At 33.6% G+C, this 25,009-nt stretch overlaps 1 long non-coding RNA gene across 1 annotated transcript in view; it reads right to left on the bottom strand.

The window, feature by feature from the left end:
* LOC141541220 (uncharacterized) overlaps positions 1 to 24,687 on the bottom strand; it is a 115,612-nt gene extending 90,925 nt beyond the window's left edge. Inside the window, exons 1-2 of the long non-coding RNA XR_012481696.1 lie at positions 24,603 to 24,687; positions 20,795 to 20,915 (exon numbers count right to left, since the gene is read on the bottom strand). This is a non-coding gene — a long non-coding RNA (uncharacterized LOC141541220). The remainder of the gene's footprint in view (positions 1 to 20,794; positions 20,916 to 24,602) is intronic.
* Positions 24,688 to 25,009: the final 322 nt, after the last annotated feature.

Below are 25,009 nucleotides of genomic sequence, written 5' to 3'. Positions count from 1 at the left end.
GTCAATAATGAACTCCCTAAGAAAAAAATCTCTAGGGCCAGATGAATTCACAAGTGAATTCTACCAAATGTTTAAAAAACAATGAATTCCATATAGTACTAGAAACGCTAGCCTCGGCAATAAGAGCCGAGAAAGAGATTCAAGGAATTAGAGTAGGAAATGAGGAAATCAAACTATCACTTTTTGCAGATGACATGATGGTATACTTAGAGAACCCCAAAGACTCTGCTAAAAAACTACTAGAAATAATTCAAAATTTCAGCAAAGTGGCAGGATACAAAATAAATCCACATAAATCCTCGGCATTTTTATATATCACTAACAAAATGCAACAGCAAGAGATACAAAGAGAAATTCCATTCCAAACAAATGTTGAGAGTATAAAATATTTGGGAATCCATCTACCAAAGAAAAGTCAGGAATTATATGAGAAAAATTACAAAACACTTGCCACAAAAATAAAATCAGATTTAAATAATTGTAAAGACATTCAGTGCTCTTGGATAGGCCGAGCGAATATAATAAAGATGACAATACTCCCCAAACTAATCTATTTATTTAGTGCTATACCAATCAGACTCCCAAGAAACTATTTTAATGACCTAGAAAAAATAACAACAAAATTCATATGGAAGAATAAAAGGTCAAGAATTGCAAGGGAACTAATGAAAAAAAACTCAGAGGAAGGTGGTCTAAGTGTACCTGATCTAAAGCTATATTATATAGCAGCAGTCACCAAAACCATTTGGTACTGGCTAAGAAATAGACCGGTAGATCAGTGGAACAGATTAGATACAAAGGACAAAAAAGGGTACATCTATAGCAATCTAATCTTTGACAAACCCAAAGATTCCAACATTAGGGATAAAAATTCATTATTCGGAAAAAACTGTTGGGAAAACTGGAAATTAGTATGGCAGAAATTAGATATGGATCCACACTTAACACCATATACCAAGATAAGATCAAAATGGGTACATGATTTAGGCATAAAGAGGGAGATAATAAATAGATTAGAGGAACAGAGGATAATCTACCTCTCAGACTTGTGGAGGAGGAAGGAATTTATGACCAGAGGAGAACTAGAGATCATTATTGATCACAAAATAGAAGATTTTGATTACATCAAACTAAAAAGTTTCTGTACAAATAATACTAATGCAAACAAGATTAGAAGGGAAGTAACAAATTGGGAAAATATTTTTAAAAACAAAGGTTCTGACAAAGGTCTCATTTCCAAAATATATAGAGAACTGACCCAAATTTATAAGAAACCGAACCATTCTCCAATTGATAAATGGTCAAAGGATATGAACAGACAATTCTCAGAGGAAGAAATTGAAACTATATCCACTCACATGAAAGAGTGTTCCAAATCACTACTGATCAGAGAAATGCAAATTAAGACCACTCTGAGATACCACTACACACCTGTCAGATTGGCTAAGATGACAGGAACAAATAATGACAAATGTTGGAGGGGATGTGGGGAAACTGGGACACTAATACATTGCTGGTGGAGTTGTGAAAGAATCCAGCCATTCTGGAGAGCAATCTGGAATTATGCCCAAAAAGTTATCAAACTGTGCATACCCTTTGACCCAGCAGCGCTACTACTGGGATTATATCCCAAAGAAATACTAAAGAGCGGAAAGAGACATATATGTGCCAAAATGTTTGTGGCAGCTCTTTTTGTTGTAGCTAGAAACTGGAGGATGAATGGATGTCCATCATTTGGAGAATGGTTGGGTAAATTGTGGTATATGAAGGTTATGGAATATTATTGCTCGGTAAGAAATGACCAGCAGGAGGAATATAGAGAGGCCTGGAGAGACTTAAATCAACTGATGCTGAGTGAAATGAGCAGAACCAGAAGATCACTGTACACTTCAACAACAATGCTGTATGAGGATGTATTCTGATGGAAGTGGAAATCTTCAACATAAAGAAGATCCAACTCACTTCCAGTTGATCAATGATGGACAGAGGTAGCTGCACCCAGAGAAGAAACACTGGGAGGGGAATGAAAATTGTTAGCACTAATATCTGTCTGCCCAGGTTGCATGTACCTTCGGATTCTAATGTTTATTGTGCAACAAGAAAGTGATATTCGCACACATGTATTGTACCTAGACTATATTGTAACACATGTAAAATGTATGGTATTGCCTGTCGTCGGGGGGATGGAATAGAGGGAGGGGGGGTAAATTGGAAAAATGAATACAAGGGATAATATTATAAAATATATATATATATATATAATAAAAAAAAAAAAAAAAAAAAAACAATGAATTCCAATACTTTATAAAATATTTGGGAAAATAGGTAAAGAAGGAATACTGCCAATATGGCACTGAAACCTAAACCAGGAAAGGCCAAAACAGAGAAAGAAAATTACAGGCCAATCTTCCTAATGTATATTGATGCAAAAACTTAAAATGAAATATTAACAACAGCAACTTATCAGTGTGATAATACATTATTACCAAGTAGGATTTAAGTAATGCAGGGCTGGTTCAATATCAGGAAAACTATTACTATCATTGACCATATCAATAACAAAACTAACAGACTTCATATGATAACTCTTAATAGATGCAAAAAAGCTTTTGAGAAAATACAGCATCCATTCCTATTAAAAACATTTGAGAGCATAGGGATAAAGGAAGCTTTACTTAAAATAATAAGCAGTATCTATCAAAAAACCTACAGCAAACATTAGTTGTAATGAGGAGAAGCTGGACACTTTCCCAATAAAATCAAGAGTGAAATAAGAATTTTCATGACCACTACTATTATTCAACAATGTACTAGAAATGTTGGCTTTAGCAATAAGAAAAGAAAAGGAAATTAAAGAAATTAGAATAGATATTGAGGAAATAAAACTATCACTCTTTGCAGATGATATGATGATATACTTAGAGAATCCTAGAAAATCATCCAAAAACTTACTGGAAACAATGTACATCTTTAGCAAAGTTGCAGGATACAAAAGAAACCCACACAAATCATCGGTATTTCTATATTTTACTGACAAAGCCCAATAGCAAGAGATAGAAAGAGAAATTCCATTCTAAATTACTATAGACAAAATAAAATACTTGGGGATCTACTTGCCAAGACAAATCCAAGAACTATATAATGACAATTATAAAACACTTTTCACACAAATAAAATCAGATCTAAATAATTGGAAAATATCAATTATTTATAGCTAGATGGAGCTAATATAATAAAAATGGGAATCCTGCCTAAATTGTTCTATTTGTTCAGTGCTATACCAATCAAACTGCCAAAACATTATTTTATACAACTAAAAAAATAATAGAAAAATTCATCTAGAAGAAAAAAAAATCAAGAATATTAAGGTAAATATTGAAAAAAAATCTACAAAGTATTGTGGCATAGCATTGCCAAACCTAAAACTATATTATAAAGCAGCAGTCATCAAAACCATTTGGTACTGGTTAAGAAATAGAGTGGTGCATCATGGAATAGATTAGATACACATGACACAATAAGCAAGGCCAATTTGATAAACTCCCAAACTCCTGCTTCTAGAATAAGAACTCATGATTTGATTAAAATTACTGAGAAAAGCAAGATGGTGGAGAGGAGGCAAACAGCTACTTGAGCTCTGCGTTTTCTCTCAGAATTTACTTCATTACAAGCTTCTGAATTAATGCTTGACTAGAAAAGAACCCACAAATAATCACCAACAGAAGACATCCTTGAAATTCGCCAGAAAAGGTCTGTATTTGCTAAGGGGGGAGGAGGGGCGGAGTGGATGAACAGACTGGGGGCAGACTGAGGGCAAGCAGCGAGAGCCAGACAGGCAGCTCACACAGCTCAGACTGGAGGGGGCAGGGGTGCGATCTCTTCCTTTTCTGCGAAATGACTTTTACCCCAGTGTGGATATTCCATCTTGGCAGCAAGCCAGAAGCAGGCAGAGAAGGTGTAAACACCAGAGGTAAAGAATAAAATCACTATTGATCAGAGAAATGCAAATTAAGACAACTCTGAGACACCACTACACACCTGTCAGATTGGCTAAGATGACAGGAACAAATAATGATGAATGTTGGAGGGGATGTGGAAAAACTGGGGCACTGATGCATTGTTGGTGGAACTGTGAATACATCCAGCCATTCTGGAGAGCAATCTGGAATTATGCCCAAAAAGTTATCAAACTGTGCATACCCTTTGATCTAGCAGTGCTACTACTGGGCTTATATCCCAAGGAAATACTAAAGAAGGGAAAGGGACCTGTATGTCCCAAAATGTTTGTGTCAGCCCTTTTTGTAGTGGCTAGAAACTGGAAAATGAATGGATGCCCATCAGTTGGAGAATGGTTGGGTAAATTATGATATATGAATGTTATGAAATACTATTGTTCTGTAAGAAATGACCAACAGGATGAATACAGAGAGCCTTGGAGAGACTTACATGAACTGATGCTGGGTGAAATGAGCAGAACTAGGACATCATTATACGTTTCAACAATGATACTATGTGAGGATGTATTCTGATGGAAGTGGATATCTTCAACACAGAGAAGAGCTAATCCAATTCCAATTGATCAATGATGGACAGAATCAGCTACACCCAGAGAAGGAACACTGGGAAATGAGTGTAAGCTGTTAACATTTTTTTTTGTTTTTCTCCCCAGGTTATTTTTACCTTCCGAATCCAATTCTTCCTTTGCAACAACAACAACAACAAAATTTGGTTCTGCACATATATATTGTACCTAGGATATACTATAACATTTAATATGTATGGGAATGCCTGCCATCTAGGGGAGGGAGTGGAGGGAAGGAGGGGAAAAATTCGGAACAGAAGAAGTACAAGGGATAATGTTGTAAAAAAAAATTACCTATACATATGTACTGTCAAAAATGTTATAATTATAAAATTAATTTTAAAATTACTGGGAAAACTGGAAAATGTGTCAGAAACTCAGCATAGACCTACATCTCATACACTATACCAAAATAAGGTCAAAATGGATATATGATTTGAGCATAAAGGATAATACCATAAATAAATTGAGAGAGCAAAGAATATTTATCTATCATATCTTCAGAGAAGGGAGAAATGTATGACTAAAGAAGAACTAGAGAACATTATGAAAAGCAAAATGGACTACTTTGACTACATTAAATTAAAAATGTTTTGCACAAAAACCACAATAGAAACAAGATTAAAAAGGAAGTATAAAGCTGGGGGGGGGGAAATCTTATAGCCAGTGTTACTAATAAAGGTCCCATTTCTAAAATATATAAAGAACTGTCAAATTTATAAGAATACAAGACATTCCCCAATTGATAAATGGTCAAAGGATATGAACAGACAATTTTCAGATGATGCAATTAAAGCCACTTATAATTTTATGAAAAAAGCTCTAAATCAGTATTGATTAGAGAAATGCAAATTAAAACAACTCTGAGGTATGAAGTGCCACTTCACACCTGCAAGATTGGCTAAGATGACAGGAAAAGATAATGATAAATGTTGGAGGAGATGTGAGAAAACTGGGACACTAATGTGTAGTTGGTGAATTTGTGAAATGATCCAACCATTCTGGAGAGCAATTTAGAACTATGCCCAAAGGGCTACAAAACTGATTCCTTTGACCCAGCAATGCCATTACAAAGGGCTAAATCCCTAAGTCCATATCATAAGGAAATCATAAAGGTGGGAAAAGGAGCCACATATGCAAAAATGTTTGTAGCAGCTCTTTTTGTGATAGCAAAGAATTGGAAAAGGCACAGATGCCCATAAATTGGGGAATGGCTGAACAAGTTATGGTACATGAAAGTAATGGAATATTATTCTTCTATAAAAAAGGATGAACAAGCTGATTATAGAAAGACCTGGAAAGATTTACGTGAACTGATGTTGAGCAAAACAAGCAGAATTAGGAATCCATTGTACACAATAACAATAAGAATGTGCAATGATCAACTATGAAAGATTTGGTTCTTTCCAGTGGTTCAGTGATCCAAAGCAATCCCAACAGAGTTAGGACAGAAAATGCTATCTGCATCCAGAAAAAGATCTGAGGAGGAGACTGAATATAAATCTTTTTTTTTTTGTTGTTGTTGTTGTTCTTTTTTTTCTGTTCTTTTTTATCTCTCCCATAGTTTTTCCCTTTTGCTCTGATTTTTCTCTCCCAACATAAAGCAAAAATAAAACACTGTGGAGTGTGTGTGTGTGTGTGTGTGTGTGTGTGTGTGTGTGTGTGTGTGTGTGTGCATTTTGTGCTTCAAGATAATAGACGACTCTGAGAGTATATGAAGCCATTATCTAACACAATAAAAACAATTCTCATTTATATTGCTCAATTTCTTCTTTGTTTAGTTGCTTCTCCTCTCCCAACCCCTCCCCTTTATCAAAATACCTTTCTAAATATAATTTCATTTATCTCTTTGATTCTCTAGCACCTAACAGTGTCTTACAAAATATTTGCTTAATAAATGCTGATTGATTAAAGTTATAAAGTCTACAATTTGTATTTTGTGAAAAGAACCTCTCAGATTTGACTGGTATTAAAATAACAGAGGGAAATGGAATGAAGAGAAACTGCCCAATTTCTTGTCTCATATCACTCTTCTCTCACAGGATTACCAATTTAATTGAAGTCTTCCTCAACTCTCACCTAGAATGTTGCAGCAGTCTCTTAACTGGTCTCCCTGCCTCAAGTTTCTCCCCTTTCTAACCCATCTTTCACATAGCTACAAAGTAATTTTCCTAAAGTCCAATCTAGCCATGGAATTCCTCCATAGTCAATAAACTCCTATGGCTCCCTATTGCTAGTAGAATTAAATTTAATCTTCTCTAAACAGTATTTAGAACTTTTCATTAGCCTATCCCAAACTGATTTTCCAGGCACATTACATGACAGGCTTTAATGTGCTCTATGGTTTAGCTAAATTAGCCTTGTTACTATTCTTCACATACTCCACATTTTATCTCCTCCATTCCTGGAATGGTTTCCCTTTTACTTCTAACTTTTAGAATTCCTAATTCTTTTGAGACTCAGCTCAAGGGCCTTTTTCCTCATTTCCACTTTCACTTCAGATGATAGCTTTATTGTAAATAAAAGGCTCTAAGTGAATATCTTTTCTTCTCACTGAGGTTGATGGGGCATTGAATGTTGGAGTTTGAAGCCTGCCAGCCTATGACTGGAGAACTGGTTCAGGGACTTGTTAGTTTTCAGACTGGGAAAGCACAGTAGGGTAGTACTAACTCCAAGTTGTTTTGATATATTTTCATTATTCTGAAATATAGCATTCACACATATGTTTTTGTAATTGATCTTAGAGGAACACAGAAGTAAAAATTTAAAAAAATGAAAGGAAGAATTAGTCAAAAGGAAAGTTATAAACCATTGATCTTATTGATGAATTTACTAACTCAGACCCTCATGCAGACAGGAAAACGTAATTGTCTATAAACACATGGCACCAAGGAGAAAATGACAAGTACTTTTAGAATCAGGGAAACAGTATTCCAGAGCATAGGGGACATATGATTTTTGAGTGCTACACATGGCAGATGAGGATCAATATTTGAATGACACTCATATGTTCAGGACCCTGACTGCTATATAGGGCCAAGGACTGATTTTATTTACACTTACTAGTCATACTAAAAAACAAAAAAATCAATCACTTCTTTGATCCAATTTCTACTTTCCACAAGAGTGCTTCATCCTTACTCTTCCCTGCCAAACTTTTAAAAATTGTTTTCAATTTTCTATTTCCTCTTCCTTACTACCCATTTGTTCTTGAAATCCTTGTTCTTGATCACCCATTTCTTCCACTCTATTCAAAAGGCATTTCCCAAGCAATACAAAATTTGAAAAATCCTGTGGTCTCTTTTTCTGTTTTCATTTTCCTTGACCTCTCTGAAGCACTCTGAAGAACAGTGTTGATCACCTCTTTTTTCTCCTCCTGAATATTATAGAACTTCTTTTTGTTCTTATCATTTTAGGTCATTCTTTTTCTGTTTCCCTTTTTCTCACTCATCCTCCCATTTATCAACTGTGAGTATTCTACCAGAAATCTCTGCTCTGGTCCATGGACATAGCTTCAACTTTCTCCTCTATGCAGGTACCTGCCAAATCTGTAGCCCTGTCCTCATTCCTGAACGTCAGTCCCATATCATCCAACTTTTTAGTGTGCTAAAAATTGCTGCTTGGATTATCCATGGATACTTTAATGAATTAATCATTCATTCCCTGTGTCCAAAACTGAAACCATCTTCTCTCCTCAGAATCAATACCTGTTACTAAATTCTCTATTTTTATTGAGGTTATGACTATTGTCCCTATTACCTTCTTGTTATTCTCAATTCTTACTACTCTTTTACCTCATACATCCAAGTCAGCAACCAAGTCCAATTCATTCTTCTTTTCAAATATATCTTGATTTTCTCCTATCAATTCCTATTACCATCATCATAGCTCTTTCCCATAATAGCTTATCCTTTTTCCTGAACCGTAATATATAGGTAACTGATATCCAATTTCAGCTGCATGCCACTACCAAAATAAATTTCCCAATACATAAGTCACTCTCCTGCTTTAAAACTTAAGAGAATGGTTCCCCAATTAAATTATTTAGTTGGCATTCAGTGTCTTATGGTTTGAATTTGTATTTCTCTCCTTATTGTACATTATTCCACATACTCTACCTTTAAGTCAAGATGAGCAATTTACTTTGCCATTCTCTTGAGCCCTTAGTTATTTTTGCTCCTTTGCAATTGCTACCTCTGCTACCTAGAATATCACACACACACACACACACACACACACACACACACACACACACACACACACATTCCCCCTACTGAAATTCCTTCTTTTAAGACCTAGTTCTGGTTCTATCTCCCATATGAAAGCTTCCCTAGTTCCCCTGGCTACAAGAAATTTCTACTTCAAATTTTGTATATCTCCCTTGGATCTCTCTTAAGTACTTTTCTATCATATTACAAGTTACATTATTATTATTATCTGTGAATTTATTTTATCTCCTTTTGGAATACAAACTCCTTGAAAGCAAGGGCTATAAATTTCTTCAATTTTGGTCTCCAGTGCCTAAATCTTAGTTATTTCTTATGGCATGAACAGAATTGAGTAAAAAACTTCAGAATCTTTGACACCATAATATTCTATCATAGAAGAAGAGCATGAAAGTAGACATTTGCTAAGACAGACGTTAGCAAGGGAATATAGGTTAAAAGAAGTAGACAAGAATTCTTCATAGTCAAAGCAAAAGGACCAAATACTCAGGAACCCAATCACTCAAACTATTCATCAATGATTAGACATTAATTAGGTATCAATTAGATACTCAGGAATTCGAGCAACATTCAGGAAGACAAGCAATTCAAGAGAACAAGGGAAGCATTTTTATGGTACCTATCATGTGCCAAATACTATGCTACATGCTTTAAACATGCTAATATTATTTCCAATTTTACAGTTGAAGAAACTGAGGTGGAGAATGCTTAAATGATTTTCCTGGGTCAAAAAGCTGGTAAATATCTGAGGCCTGATTTTAACTCCAGTCTTCTTGACTTCAGGCACAGCATTCTAGCCACTGTACCACCAGATGTCTCTAAAATCAAGGTTCCAAGTACAAAAGAACTATTAAGTGAACCTCCTTCTAAGGTAAAGTCAGATTTGATCCAGAGATTTGTATATCTTCTTTAAAGACGAAAATTTATCCATGATTGTATCGTCTAGAGAAAAACAGTGGTGAGTTTTGATAGTCCAGGATTCTTAATTAGAAATTTTTCCTCTTTTTTATCAACAAGTTAAAACAGAGTTGCTAGTAAAGCCAAATAAACGTCAAGGGATGCAAATTAATAGAATATAACTTATATGTCTAAGAAACTGATAAGGTTTAGAACATTAAATAAGATTGCAAACAGACTAGACAATCTAGGGGAAGAAAAAAGGGTAAGGGAAAATATTATTAAAGAAATGAAAATCAGAAAACCAGGCATAGTATATTCTCTAATTTAAAAGTCTTCAAAATCACTACAACTATTGTTTTTGACTTGAATAAAAAAGAAGAAATAAGCCTAACTTCAGTATCTAAAATGCCATGCAAAGCCCCACTTCCCCCATACACACACACACACACACACACACACACACACACACACACACACACACATACACACACACACTCTTATACACACTCACACACATATTTCTACCTGCTGAATTTCTTTTCTTGAAGATCTGGCTCAGTTCTGCCAATATATCCTTATTATCCAATATTCATATTTTGAATACCACTTTGAACCTCTCATATGCTTATATATCATACTTTGTTCTATTATTATCTCAGTAATCTTTGGAGAATAGTAAAGATTTAAAGGAAAGCTCTCACGATTCAATTAATAAGGTCTGATCAGGGAAACATTCTCAAAGCACTCCATCTCAGAATAAGGGATAAATCCTCCAGAAGATATATGATACAGTTAAGCTACTAGTACTGAAGTTGGTAAGTTGTAAAAGACAGTAGGCTAAAGACAAGCTGGAGAGTTTCATGCAAAAACTAGCTATTGATGTAAGGAGCAAGAAGATATAATATGTTATTGCCTATTTTAGTTTTTTTTTTTTTTTTTTTTTTTTTTTTTTGCTAACTATATGTTAAGATTAATTATTTTGACAATCTGAAGAAGTGAAAGGTCTGTCATCTAAATTTCAGTACTCTGAAGAAAAACCTCAGATCACCCAGTGCTAGATATAGGTCAGAGTCCATTCCAAACATAATATTGCCCTCAACTCAGGAAGACAGAAAAATTCAGAAAGTCTCAGTCAAAAAAACCCTTAATTTTTAAAATGTGCTTTAAAAAAATTTCCTTCTAATTCTTCCAAGGTGCCACTAGAGCTGAAAGCAAAAGCAGAGGCTCTTAACATTAAATCAGTTTAAAAAAAATTATATTTATGACTTTGACTGGATGTAAAGGTGACATTTTTAAAGGTTAAACTAGGTCAATTAATTGAAAGTATCACATGCAAAAAAAAAAAATCAATTCAATCATCCTAAAAATAAACAAGTCTTATTTCTTAGTTATTTTTATTCTCAAAAAGCATTCCCTAATGTAAAGTGTTCTAATTTGGCAGATTAAAAAAGGATGACTATTTTTTCAACAAAGAGACAACTTGGCATAGCAAAGTTATAATGATGGAATATTTTTAATAATAAAAATGAACTCAAATTGAAACACACATTTTCAAAGGTTTGTTGGTACTAAGAGGGATTTTTTGTTTGTTTAGGTTTTTGTTTTTGTTTTTGTTTTTTGTTTTTGCTTTATAGTTAAACATTGAATTTGGCATGATGATTCATCAATTGAGTGCCATATTTATTAAAAAAAAAAGATTGAAGTTCAATGGGAGGATGCTATGACATTAAGGAGGACAGTGATAAGTAAAAGTCCAGGAACAGGGACTAACTCCCCAAGATGAACAGGAATGTAGTGATGTCTCCCCTGTCCTATGTTTCTTTCATCAATCAGTATTCATAATTCAAGGAACTAATATTCCTCAGGAGGAAAAGTCTTTTTTAAAAGGGGAGGGCATATTTTAAATCATACTAATCAGTTGGGTAATTACTACAAATTAGAGCAATGATGATATCCTTCAGATGTCTCATGTATAAGAACAACTGAAAAAACAAGAAAGAATCAAGTAAGCACAAAATCCTTTAATGAGCTATCAGATGATATTATACACTGGAAAGGGAAAAAGGCATAAGGGAAAAATAGAATAGAAAGCAACATTTTCTCAAAAGAGGTAGTACAAATTAATGTAAGTAAAGTTTATACAATGGGTGATATGAAGGATGTAGAGAGAATTCAGTTTTGCATTCTTATTTAAGTTGAGAAAAGAAAGGTTAAAAAGGGAATAAGAAGAATAATGAAAGTAAACAAGTAATTTGAAATTATATTAGGTATAGAATAGGAGGCATTTGGAAGCAGATTGTTTTTGTTATGGTTACTATTATTTTTTTCATTCTTGTTTGAGGAAGGAAGAAGTAAAAGAAATCCCAGAGAACAAGAAGAAAATGAAGGTGGAAAATATGAATGTTTAATAGCTGGGGGGAAAAAGATTAACAATTGTAAAGTAAAATGTCAATGTAATGTATTAACTGCCCCCCCAATAAAAAGAAATATAATGGGGAAGTGGATAGTGTGTGTGTGTGTGTGTGTGTGTGAAGGAAACTTTTACACATATGCTCAATGAAATTTAGAGAATGGAAAATAAGTTAATATGTTTAAAACAAATCTAAAAAAATTGCCTTGTGATTATGATTTCAGATAAAGTAAAAATTAAATCCAATAATGCCAGGAGATGAAACAGAGATATTTTTCAAAGTAATATGACTCAAAACAAAGATAAAATAATATATCTTTCAGTTCAGCAAAATAACTGAACAGAAAGAGAAAGAAAGAGATACAAAGGCAAAGACAGAGAAAGAGAAAAACAAAAAGACATAGCCAAAAAGAGCAATGGAATTCTTGACTTCCAAAGATTTCAAACAAGAACAAAAGATAGATAACTAAATTCAACTATATTGAAAAGACTGAGTAATGAAATTAATTTTATCATGTTTCTAGGGCATTGCTTAAAAATAACAAAAGTGTATTGAGAGAAAAAAGAAACAAAACAGAGGGCTCATCATGGGAGAAAAAGTACCTAAGGGGTTAAAGATTGTAAAGAGTCAAGAAGAAAGGAGGGAAGAACTAAAAAGCTTGTCCTCTAAATTGTTCATAAGTTAATCAATATTGTGGTGAGAAAAAAGATATGCTAGGAAGAGACACAAGCAGGAGAAGAAAGGAAAGAAGCAGAAAGAAGCTGAAAATTCAAAACAGTTCAGTCTGGGGTGAAAAGAAATAGGTTAGAAATATTTTCATTTGCTTACCAAATATGAAGGTTATGGGACAACAGAGTAAAGAGCAGGAGAGGAGAGGGGCTGAGATGAGTGCATTAGAAAATATAAGTTGCCAAGAAGGGAATGTTAAAAGATGTCATTAATGAATTTCTCATGGTGAATGGGAATGAGGGAAAGAATATGTTTGGGTTGAGATAAAGGAACTTTATAGAGCAATGGTAGAGGCAAATGGGCACAACAGTTTACCACCTCCTCTGAAAAAGGATTATGCTTCCTGTAAGGTCAATCCATTCTAGGAATGGAAATGTATATATTCACAAGGATAGAATATCAAAAAACATCAAGAATACCAAAGGAAATAATGGAGAAAAAGTGGAAAGAAAGGAGGTTTAGCAATACTAGATCTTAAATTGTTATTATAAGGCAGTAATTATCAAAACTGTCTGGAACTGGCTAAAAATAGAAAAGTAGATCAACAGAATATACTAGAAATAGAATTTATGCCACCAAATAAATATAACATTATATTTGACAAGTATCAACACTTAAGATTTGGGATAAGAATTCACTTTTGGTAAAAATTGTTGGGGAAGCTGGAAAACAAGCAGAAACAGGGCATGGACCAATATCTCATACCATTTATCAATATAAGATTTTATGGATATATAACTTAGATGTAAGGAGAGAATTTACAATAAAACTAGAAGAACATATCAATTATTAGACTTATGGATAGGGGAACAATTTATGAATAAATAAAAAATAGAGAATAAAATGGCTATAAAGTAGATAATTTTGATTCCATTAAATTAAAAGACATTTACACAAATAAAATGATTATAAGCAAGATTAGAAGGAAAGCAGAAAATTGAAGGGGGATTAGAATTTTATGGATAGTTTTTTCAGATAAAGATCATACATTTAAAATGTATAAAGACTTTGTTCAAATCTATAAGAATATGAGTTGTTGCCCAATTGATATAGTCAAAGGATATGGACAGGGAATTTCACAATGAAGAAATCAAAACAATTTGTAGTCATATGAAAAAATACTCTAAATCATTATTGATTTAGATAGCAGATTATCTAATCTGATAAAATGATAGAAGGAGAAAGTGACACATGTTGGAGAGGATGTGGAAAAACTGGTACACTAATCCATTGTTAGTGGAATTGTGAAATTATGTAATGATTTTGGAGAGCAATTTGCAGTTGTGCCCAAAAAGTTATTGAACTACCTATATTCTTTAACCAAACAATGTCACTAGTTGGTCTATTTCCAAAAATAATTAGGAAAAAAGGGAAAAAAATAACTAAGTTCCAGAAAGTTTATAGCAGCTTTTTTGTGGTGGCAAAGAAGTGGAAATTGCAAGGGATGTCCATAAATTAGGACATGGCTAAAAAAGTTGTGGTATGTAATTGTGATGGAAATATATATATATATATATATATATATATATATATATATATATATATATATATATATATTTCTGATATAAGAAATTATTAGTTCAGTGATTTTAGAAAAAGATAAAAAACTTGCATGAAATAAATATGGTAACAGTAATATTGTTTTAAGAATGAATTTGAGCAAATAAATTACTTTGTTTATTATAAATACCCAAATTACCATTGCCACTAACATTATTCAATATTGTACTATAACAATCAGAGAAAAAGAAAGTGAAAGAAACAGAATAAAGCAGGAAATGACAAAACTATCTCCTTTTGCAGATAATATGATATTCTTGATAAATTCCAAAGACTCAGCTAAAAAGTAAGCTGAAACAATAATTTTAACAATGTAACAGGATATATAAATCAGAACTGTTTTATATCAACAAACAAAATTCTGTAAAAGGTAGTAAAAATACTCCATTTAAAACAACTCTAGACAGTATAAAATATTTGGAGGACACTTGCCAAGACAATCCCCAGAAATATATAAAAACAAAATTATATTAAAAAACACTTTTATTACAAATAAAATCAGATTTAAATAATTGGAGAATTATTATTTGATCATAGGTAAAAAGGGTCAATATAATAAAAATGACAATTTTATCCAAACTAATTTACATATTCAAAGCCATCCCAATAAAATCCAAAAAAATTATTTTACTGAATTTGAAAAAAATTAATAAAGTTTCATTTGGAAAAATAAAAGCACAGTTTTTCTTTTCTTTTCTTTGAAAAAACAGAGTAAGAAAAAAAAGAAAAGAAAAACAGAAAAGGAACAAAACAAAAAAGAATATTGTCATGTGCCCAGGAGAACATCAGGAGGATCAAAATATATAACAAATTACCATATCAATATATATATATATAATATTCATGAAGGTCCATTTTTTTTCTTTACTTATACATTGTTCTTTGGTTCTCTGCTGCACACATTATTTACTTTATTCTTTTATCCCTCTTTCATCCCCCCATCTCCAAGCAGGTTGCAGTTAAGAAAAGATATATTTATGTATGCATATGTAGATATATACATATATATATATATACATATACACATACCTCACATACATATGTCTTTCCCATCCCTGCTGACTCTTTAATTAAATTCTACTGCATAACTTGCTTTGCTGTTACTTAAGGCCCTCCCATCCAAGGATTCCTCACCCTTAACTTTCCTGTCCACCTATCCTACCCCCCTTATTTCTTTATAGATTTTGGAGGGTGTTATACCCTTCTTAGTATATATGCAATGTTGTCTATTGCATCCATTCCTGATGTAAGTAGGTTTTCAGAATTATTGGCCCTCTAATGCCTCTGTCTATTCTTCCTCTGCAACTGATTTGTATAAAATGATTACTATTTTGACCTTAACTCTGCCAATTTTTCTTTTGAGCTACCCTATTATTGATGTGAATCTTAAACATATAATATATTTCCCATGTTAAAAAACTTAAATGATTTTTCCATGTTTCAACAGTTTGTCCATGTTGAGTTCCTTAAAATTGTTTTTAATGTGTTAAATTTTCTATTAAGTTCAGGTTTGGTTGTTAGAAAGTCCTGAAATCTGCAAGTTCATTGAATGTCTATTTTTTTCTCATTCAAAATTATAAATAATTTTGCTGCATATGATATTTTTAACTGCAGGCCTAGTTTTTTTGATTGTGAGTAGATAAGATTTTTCCAGGACCACTTCCTTGTTTCTTGAAAATTTTTCTCTTTGATCTGAGGTTTCAAAATTTGGCAATAATATTCCTGTGTGTTTTCTACAAAGATCTCTTTAAGGGAGTGATTAGTGGATTTTTTTCTATTTCTACTTTCCTCTCATATTCCATCACTTCAGGACAATTTTCCTGGATTATTTCCTGCATTACTGTATCAAGGTTCTCTTTTTGGTCACAACTTTCTGGAAGTCCAATTATTCTTTCATTTTCTCTTCCTGATGTATTCTCCAGATATGCTGTTTTTCTTATAAAAGGCTTCACATTCTGTTCTATTTTTTCATTCTTTATAATCTGTTTTGTTATTCTTTGATCTTTCATAGCTTCCCCAATTCCAATTTTCAAAAAATTATTTTCATCTTTGAAACTCAGTACCTTCTTTACTAGTTGGTTAATTTTCTTGTTTTTTTGGAATGGTTTTTAGTTTTAGTCTTAGTTTTTCCTCAATGTGTCCCATTTGAGTTTGAAATTCTTTTTTGAGTTCTTCTATAAATTCTCTTTGAGCAGAGAGCCATTTCACATTTACTCCTTGGGGTAGAAGCTTTTTTTTTTTTTTTTTTTTTTTTTTTTTTTTTTAATCTAAGTGTCCTCCTGTGAAGATGAATCCCGGTCTTCCCTGGTCCCATAATGTTTCAACAGTTGGGTCCTTTCTTCTCTGCTGGTTCATTTTTTTTTTTAATAAGAGAAATTAGTGTAAGCACTTCTAATTATGGGATGGAGGGATGATGCTTCATGCTTCCCTTCAGCTCTTCCCTCTGACCAGGAACCCCAAACCAAGAGTTCCATACTCCTGGAAGTGCCCACAGGCAGCAACATCCCTGCCCCACAGTCTTTGCATTGGCTGTGCTGGTTACTTCTCATCAGGGGTTATATCTCAGCAGCACAGTTGGGCCTGGTGTTCCTAATCAGCTCAAGTTCCCTTGGTCCTCCCAGACTCACACCCCAACTTGACAAACAGTCTAGTAAGTGAAAGATTCTGTGATACCTGTAGAATCTCCTGCCATACCTAAGTGTCCCCACTTAATGTTTCCCTAGAAATAGCCTGGAGGTGTTTGCACATCAAACAGATTAATCCCTAGCCCCAGGTCTTTCTTCAGAGTTGTTACAGGAGGACCCCTGCTCTGCCTCAAGCCTTCTTTATTTTTCACAAGTCTATGTTCACCCTGAGATAAAAATATGTTCTATTTGTGAGGAAAATTGGGAGAGCTTCAAATTTACCAAACTACTCAGCCATTTTTTCAGAATCCACCTCTGGAAAGATAGTTTTAAAGCAATATTTATCTTGGTGGGTAATGGGAAATTTCTTTTTTCTTTTTTTTTTTTAGAAAAATATTGAACACTATTTTTTAAAAATTATGAGTTCCAAATTATTTTCCTTTCTCTTGCCCCTCTCCCACTCACTGAGAAAGCAAGGGATATATCAATTATATGTGGGAAATAATGTAAAACATTTCCACAGTAGCTAGATAACAAAAAAGTAAGAAAAAGTGATAAAATTATATTTCAATTTGCACTCAAAGTTCATCTGTTTTCTCTGTGAAGGTGGAAGGAATTTTTCATCATCGTTCTTTGTAATTGTCTGGCTCATTATCTTGATTAGAGTTGCTAAGTTTTTCAGTTGTAATTCATCATTGCAATATTGCTGTTACTTTATACAATGATCTTCTGGTTCTGCTCACTTTTTATCAATTCTTATAGAACAATGGTACTCCAAAAACAATGATATGTAGAATTTGTTCAGTTATTCCTAAGTAAATTGCTGTTACTTTATATAATGATCTTCTGATCCTGCTCAGTTTGTATCAATTCATTTAGGGCTTTTTTTTTTTTTTTTTTTTTTTTTTTTTTTATGGAAAGCATTACCTTCATCATTTCTTAAAGAGCAATGGGACTCCAAAAACAATGATATATAGAATTTATTCAGTTATTCCTCAATTGATGGGTCATTCCTCAATTTGCAATTCTTTGCTAACACAAAAAGGCTATTATAGCTAGTTGTAATATTGCTGAGTCAAAGGGTATGCATTGTTATATAACCCTTTAGGTAAAGTTTCAAATTTTTCTCCAGAATGGTTGGACCAGTTTAAATTCTACCATTAGTTCATACTGTGTCTATCTTCCTCTATCTTCTCAAGCATTTGTAATTTCTGCTAAGTGTGAGGTGATACTTCAAGATGTTTCAAATTATATTGCTATAATCAATAGTGATTTTAAAGTATATTTCAGATAATTATAGATAGTTTTGATTTCTTCTTTTAGAAATCACCTCTTCATATCCTTTGGCAATTTATCAATTGGGGAATCTATCATTTTTAGAAATCTTATTCAATTTCATATATATATGTATGAGAAATGAGGTCCTTACCAATAAAACATATTATAAAACATATTTTTACATTATTTATCATCCAAGCTTGTTGTTATTTAATTGTTTTAAGTTACTCGATCCCTTTTGAAGCTTTCTTGGCAAAGATAATGAAGTGATTAGCCATTTCCCTCCTCAGATCATTTTACAAAGAAGGAAATGTATTTGTGACCATATCAAGGGATTTGCCCAGAGTCACACAGGGTCACACACACTCTATCCACTGTGCTATATAGCTGTCCTAATGTTTTAGTGCTTTTAAGAAAAATGTAATTATCTCCTTTATGTCTGTTTTGTTTTTGCTTTGAGATCATGATTGTTACCTCTGCCTTTTTATTTCAGCTATAGCATAATAAATCCTGCTCCAGTCCTCTATTTTATCTGTGTTGACTTTGTTTCAACTGTTTCATGTAAAAAACTAAAAAATCTATTTTTATTGGATACTAGTTTCTTTTTTTTTTATTTACTCATTTATTTATTTTTAATACACATTGCATTATGAATCATGGTAGAAGAGACAAATCAGAACAAAAGGGAGAAACCATGGGAGAGATTAAAAAAAAAAACAGAAAAAAATAAGTCAACATAGCATGTGTTGATTTACATTTAGGCTTCTTACTTTTTTTTCTAGATGCAGGTGGCATTTTCTGTCCTAAGTCTATCTTATCACTGAGAAGAATCAAATCTTTCCTAGTTGATTATCACACATTCTTGCTTTTATTTTGTATAATGTATTCCTGGTTCTGCTTGTTTCACTCAGCATCAGTTCATGTAAATTTTTCCAGGCCTTTCTAAAATCATCATTTTTTTATAGAAGAATAATATTCCATTACTTTCTATATATCAGAACTCATTCAACTATTTTCCAATTGATGGACATCTACTCATTTTCCAATTCTTTGCTATTACAAAAAGAGCTGCTACAAACATTTTTGTACATATGGGTCCTTTTCCTTTCCTTTATGATTGCCTTGAGGTACAGACTCAGTAACAGCATTACTGGGCCAAAGGGTATACACGATTTTATTGTTGGGAATAATTCCAGATTACTCTCAATGGTTGAATCATTTCACAACTCCACCAACAGTGTATTAGTATCCCAGTTTCCCCACATCTGCTCCAAAATTCATGATTATCTTTTCTTGTCATTTTAGCCAATCTGAGAAATGTGTAATAGTACCTGAGCTGTCTTAATTTGCATTTTTCTGATCAATAGTGACTTAGAGCATTTTAAATATGACTAGAAATAGTTATAATTTCTTCATCTAAAATTAGCTGTTTATATCCTTTGACTATTTATCAAATGGTGAATGACTTGTATTCTTATAAATTTGACATAGTTCTTTGTGTGCATATATATGTATATATGTGTATATATATATATATATATATATATATATATATGTTAGAATGAAACCTTTATCAGAAATACTGACAGTAAAGATGTTTTCCAGCTTTGTACTTCCCTTTTAATCATTTTTTCTTTTTTATTGTTATATGGTTACTTATTTTTAATACATATGGCTTAATGAATCACTTTCCTTTTAATCTTATTTCTATGGGTTTTGTTTATGCAAACCCTTTTTAGTTTAATGTAATCAAAGTTGTCAATTTTACCTTTCATAATGTTCTCTAGTTCTTCTTTGGTCATACATTTCTCTGGATACTAGTTTCTAATCCATTTTCCTACCCACATCCATTTTATGGGCAAGTTCATCCTATTCACATTCACAATTATGGACTACCTGTGTAATTCCCTCCATCCTATATTCTCATATTTATCCTTTTTTTCTACCATTTTATCCTGTCCCTCCTGAAAAGTCTTTTGCTTTGGACCACTGCCTCCCTTAACTTTTCTTTCCTTTAATATTTCCTCCAACCTAAATGGAAAGTCTTAAAGAGAGATGTAAGGATGCATAAATACATAAATAGGAAAAGAACTTAAAAATTTTAATACATTTTAAAACTTGAGCAGGACAAATAAATAGGAAATTAGAAAAGCCTGTGAGAATAGATTAGCATTAATCCCAAGCAAAACTAATTTCAAGGAAGTTAATAACTTGACTTCCTTCTCTCATAGCACATAGCAATTTCCACTGCAGCTAGCAACATGATCTATATACTGAGATATGGAGAATCTCAGTGCAAAGAGGAGTAAACTTCCTTTTGACCTCAGGTCTTCCATCTCCTCCTGTGCCTGGCCTTTAAGGGAATTTTTTAAAAAAAGAAAATCAATGGGTAATAGTGCTTTCATCTCCTGGTACACCATTTCTTGCCTATTTACCAATCATAAAGGGAAGAGAAGTAGTAAAACTAGAAATGGGCCCTCTTACCTCAGTAGCTGACTATATACCTTCTGGGTCATTCTTTTCTAGTTTCCAATCCAATCTTCAGCTTCTTCTGAAAAGAGGAGCCTAGGACTCAATGGTGAATTTCTTCACATCTGGTCTTACCCTATATAGAATAGTAGAATTATAAAATCAGTTATTCTGAACCCTGTCAGTTACTATCTAAACCCCATTCCCATCCTCATCATCCTATTTCTTATTCCTATTCCCTTCACTTTTCCTCCCTAAAATTTCAACTAAATACCACCCATCCCTTCTACTGTACCTCCTGAAATACTTGTTCTATAGATACAAACTTCCCTTCCTCTTAATTTTTTTCCTTTCTCACTCCTTTCATCTTCTAGCTATTATTGAAATTTAGTTTCTTCTTGATTACATGCTCTTTTTGTCTACTCCTTCTAACACCTGCTATATCTTCACTCATTCTCCTTAGTTTACTGGTTGAGGTGGGGGAGTTGTAATATTTGCTCCCCATTTATAATTTCTGGTCCTCCCTGATCTTTGTCAATCATTATGCTTTCCTCCTTTTAAGTTCCTGCAATTCATATCTATCACCAATTGCAACTTCTGTTACTATTGTCTATTGACCTTCAGGTAAATCTTCCTTTTTCAATGAGCCTCGTATATATCTCAGGATTTTTCTCTCCTTTCCAATCACTACTTCTAGTGAAGATGAGGAAAACTTATAATAGTATTTATAAACATTTGAATCACCCCTGGTTATAAGATTATGACTTGATGTCAGAGAATTTGAAACCTGAATTAGAAAACATCACATCTCACATGAAAGCAATGATGTTCTTTAGGAAGTGCATGCAAGTAGGTACAATCTTATATACTTAAAGCACTTCATTATGGCTCCCAATCCTGATGATGCAGATCTTTAAATTACCTACACACTCATTTAAATATGAAAGAGTTCAATTGATGAACTGATCTACATAAATTGTTAGGCTGTTGTCAGTAAGGGATATGAAAAAACATGATGTGATATGAAAAATACCAATGCTGTAGTTTTGCAAGTCAAGAAGTACAGGGAAAGAAAATTAAAACAATAAAAGCAGAAGGAAGAATTCTTGTGAGCTTTCTAGACATATATGTTGTCACATATAGTCAAAATTAGTTTTGTTTATTTTTCTACACCTCAGTTACTGTTATTTTCTGGCATTTAAATAAATTCTCCCTTTTCCAGTTTTTGCATTGTGGAAAACCAAGTTAGTAATAGATTGTTTGCCTGATAAAGTTACAGACAAGTTGAAAGGTTTGGCTGTGGGTTTGAAACACTGGTTATTGGACAGACTTTATTTAAGAAATCATTGGGAAATAATGAGCAGGTGACTTGCTATTGAGTCCAACATATATTTGACTGATACTGGTAGAAGTTGAAGGTTTTCCACTGTATGTGTAAAAAAAAAAAAAAAAAAAAAAAAGAGGGGGAGGCTAACTTGATTTGATTCACTTTTCTTTTTCTCTAGAAAGACCTCAACAGACATACTTAGTCTTGCTCAAACTTCCTAACTATTCACTTCCTAAACCTATTTACTTCCTATGACCCACTCCTTCATGTAACCTCAGATTATTATAACTTTAATCTTGCAGCCACCCAGAGACCCACTCCATGTTCAAGGACTTTGTAATCTCTTTATTTAATCATAATCTAGTGATTTTAGTCTTCTCCTTGTACCTTCCCTTAGAAAATTACTTTTCGTCCATACTGCAACCTTTATGTTTTTTTTTTCTTTTTTGATGGTACAACAAGCCTCAGGAATCACACTTATACTAATCATTCTCTCCTCTTTTCTCCATCCTGATCACTTTGTTAAGTAGTTTAACTTGACATAGTCATTTTCTTTTGAATCATATTTATTATACTGTCAATTGCAACCTGTGTCTTCATGCCTACATAAACACACACACACACGCACACACACACACGCACACACACGCACACAGACACAATGCTGAATGTGAGTGAATGAAGTTATACTGCTACATTGCTTTGGTGGGTCCATTATAAATTACTATTACACAATCTCAACTGGACCCTCACTACTGTGAGGAAATCCTAGTGATATATTCCTTTTGTCATGCTGATGATTTGCTTTTCCCAGTAGCTCTTCCCAAGCTTTTTATTCTTCTTCAGATGCCCCATGTCTCCCATTCTGCACCTTTTCAGCTGCGAATGTTGCCTCATATTTTACAGAAAAAAAGTTGAGGCTATTCTTCAAAAAAATTTCTTTCTCCCTCTACCTCATCTCATATTACTTACCTCATCACATGTTACTCAAATGCCTTCTGCCACTTTCTCCTCTTCTACCCCTGTCTCACATGAAGAGGGGGACTTATTCCCTACCGAGGCTCACTCTTCTTCCTGCACAAGCAATCCTAATATATCCTATCTCTTGGAGCAGATTTCCACCCTTGTCATCCTCACTCTATCATCTATTTTCAATTACTCTTGTACACTAGTTCTTTCTCCATTGCCTACAAACATGCCCATGTCTCCTCCATCATCAAAAAACTTACACCTGATCCTTCTATCCCCTCCAATTGCCATTCTATACCTCTCTCTTCTACCTTTTGTGGCTAAATTCCTTTAAAATGCTATCTATACTAAAGTACTATCATTTTCTCTCCTCTAGTTCTCTTTTTAACTTCTTATAATCTAGCTTCCATTATTATCATTTAACCACAAGTGCTTGTAACAAAGTTAACAATGATTTCTTAACTTTAACTGTCAAATCCCAAAACCTCAATTCTTAGTCTCCTTGAATTTTGTAGACTTTGACACTTTATCCCATTCTTTTCCTTGATTCCTTTCTTCAATAGATTTTTGGGACTTCATGCTTTCCTGGTAATCCTTCAATCCATCAAATTACTCCTTTTTTAGTATCATTTGCTGGATCTTCATCCAGATCATATCCTGTAGCCATAGGTGACCCACAGGCTTCTATCCTGGGTATTCTTCTTCTATACTATTTCACTTGGTAATCTCAGCAGTTCCTGTCGATTTAATTGCCAGTGGACCCTGATGTCTCTGGAGAAGAAAGTGAGGCAGGTGACTTTGCACAGCCCTCCCTCATTTAAATCAAATTCACTTCCATGTCATGGCATCACCTCCCTGGTGACATGGTACTCTGCAAGAACTAAGAACAAACAACAATTATCATCTATAAACTGATGATTCCCAAATCTACCTATCCTTCCCTAACTCTCTGCTGACCTCTAACCTCATGTCTCCAAATGCTTTTCAGATATCTCAAGTTGAAGGTCCAGCAGACATCTCATACTCAACACGTCCAAATTTGAACTCATTATCTTTTCTTCTTTAACCCCACATTCTTTATTGCCACAGAAGGCAAAATCATCCTCCACACTCCGTAGGCTCATAACCTAGGTATGATTTTTGACTCCTCACTATGTCTCAGTCTTCCTATGCAAACTGTTGCCAAGGCCTGCCTATTTTACCTCTGTAACATCTCTTGAATATAATACCTTCTCTTCTCTGACAACATCATCATTCTGATGCAGGCCCTCATCACCTTATGTCTGAATGATTACAATAGTGTGCTGATGGGTCTACCTGCTTCATGTCTGTCTCCACTTCAACTCATCCTCCATTCAGCCACCAAAGTGACTTTTCTAAAGCATGGGTCTGGTCATGTCACCCCATACACACACAAACTCAATAAACTTCAATGGTTCCCTATCACTTCCAGAATCAACACACACACACACACACACACACACACACACACACACACACACACACAAAGCCCTAGTGTCCCCTTACCTTTCCAGTTTTCATCTCTTTAGCAGCTCTGTAAAAGTCTCTGCAGCCTCTTCCCTCTGACTCCAACTGGCAGCTCTCACAGTTATACTTTAGACTCCTACTGTAGACAGGAGTCTTTTGTCTGCTCTGAAGGAGATTCAAAAACCTCTCATTACTGTGGAAAGACTGCCCTCTAGCACTAAGACTGTGATAGCCCCAGTTTCTTTCAGAACTGTATTATTTAGTGACTCTTTAACCTTTACCCCATCCAAGGAGCAGTCTCTATGAACACCATATCACCCTTTAATCATAATTTTCCAGGTATCTCATTTTCTAAGGAACATGCTTTGATACTTTTTATTCATATATATTTTAGTTAAGTTTAATCTATTATAGGTAGAATGGTATAGTGAGAAGGAGGTAGCAGA

This window comes from Sminthopsis crassicaudata, chromosome 4, assembly GCF_048593235.1.
Source record: "Sminthopsis crassicaudata isolate SCR6 chromosome 4, ASM4859323v1, whole genome shotgun sequence".
Classification (NCBI taxonomy): domain Eukaryota; kingdom Metazoa; phylum Chordata; class Mammalia; order Dasyuromorphia; family Dasyuridae; genus Sminthopsis; species Sminthopsis crassicaudata.
The sequence above is the reverse complement of the archived record's forward strand: the minus strand, read 5'-3'. Positions and strand labels throughout refer to the sequence as shown.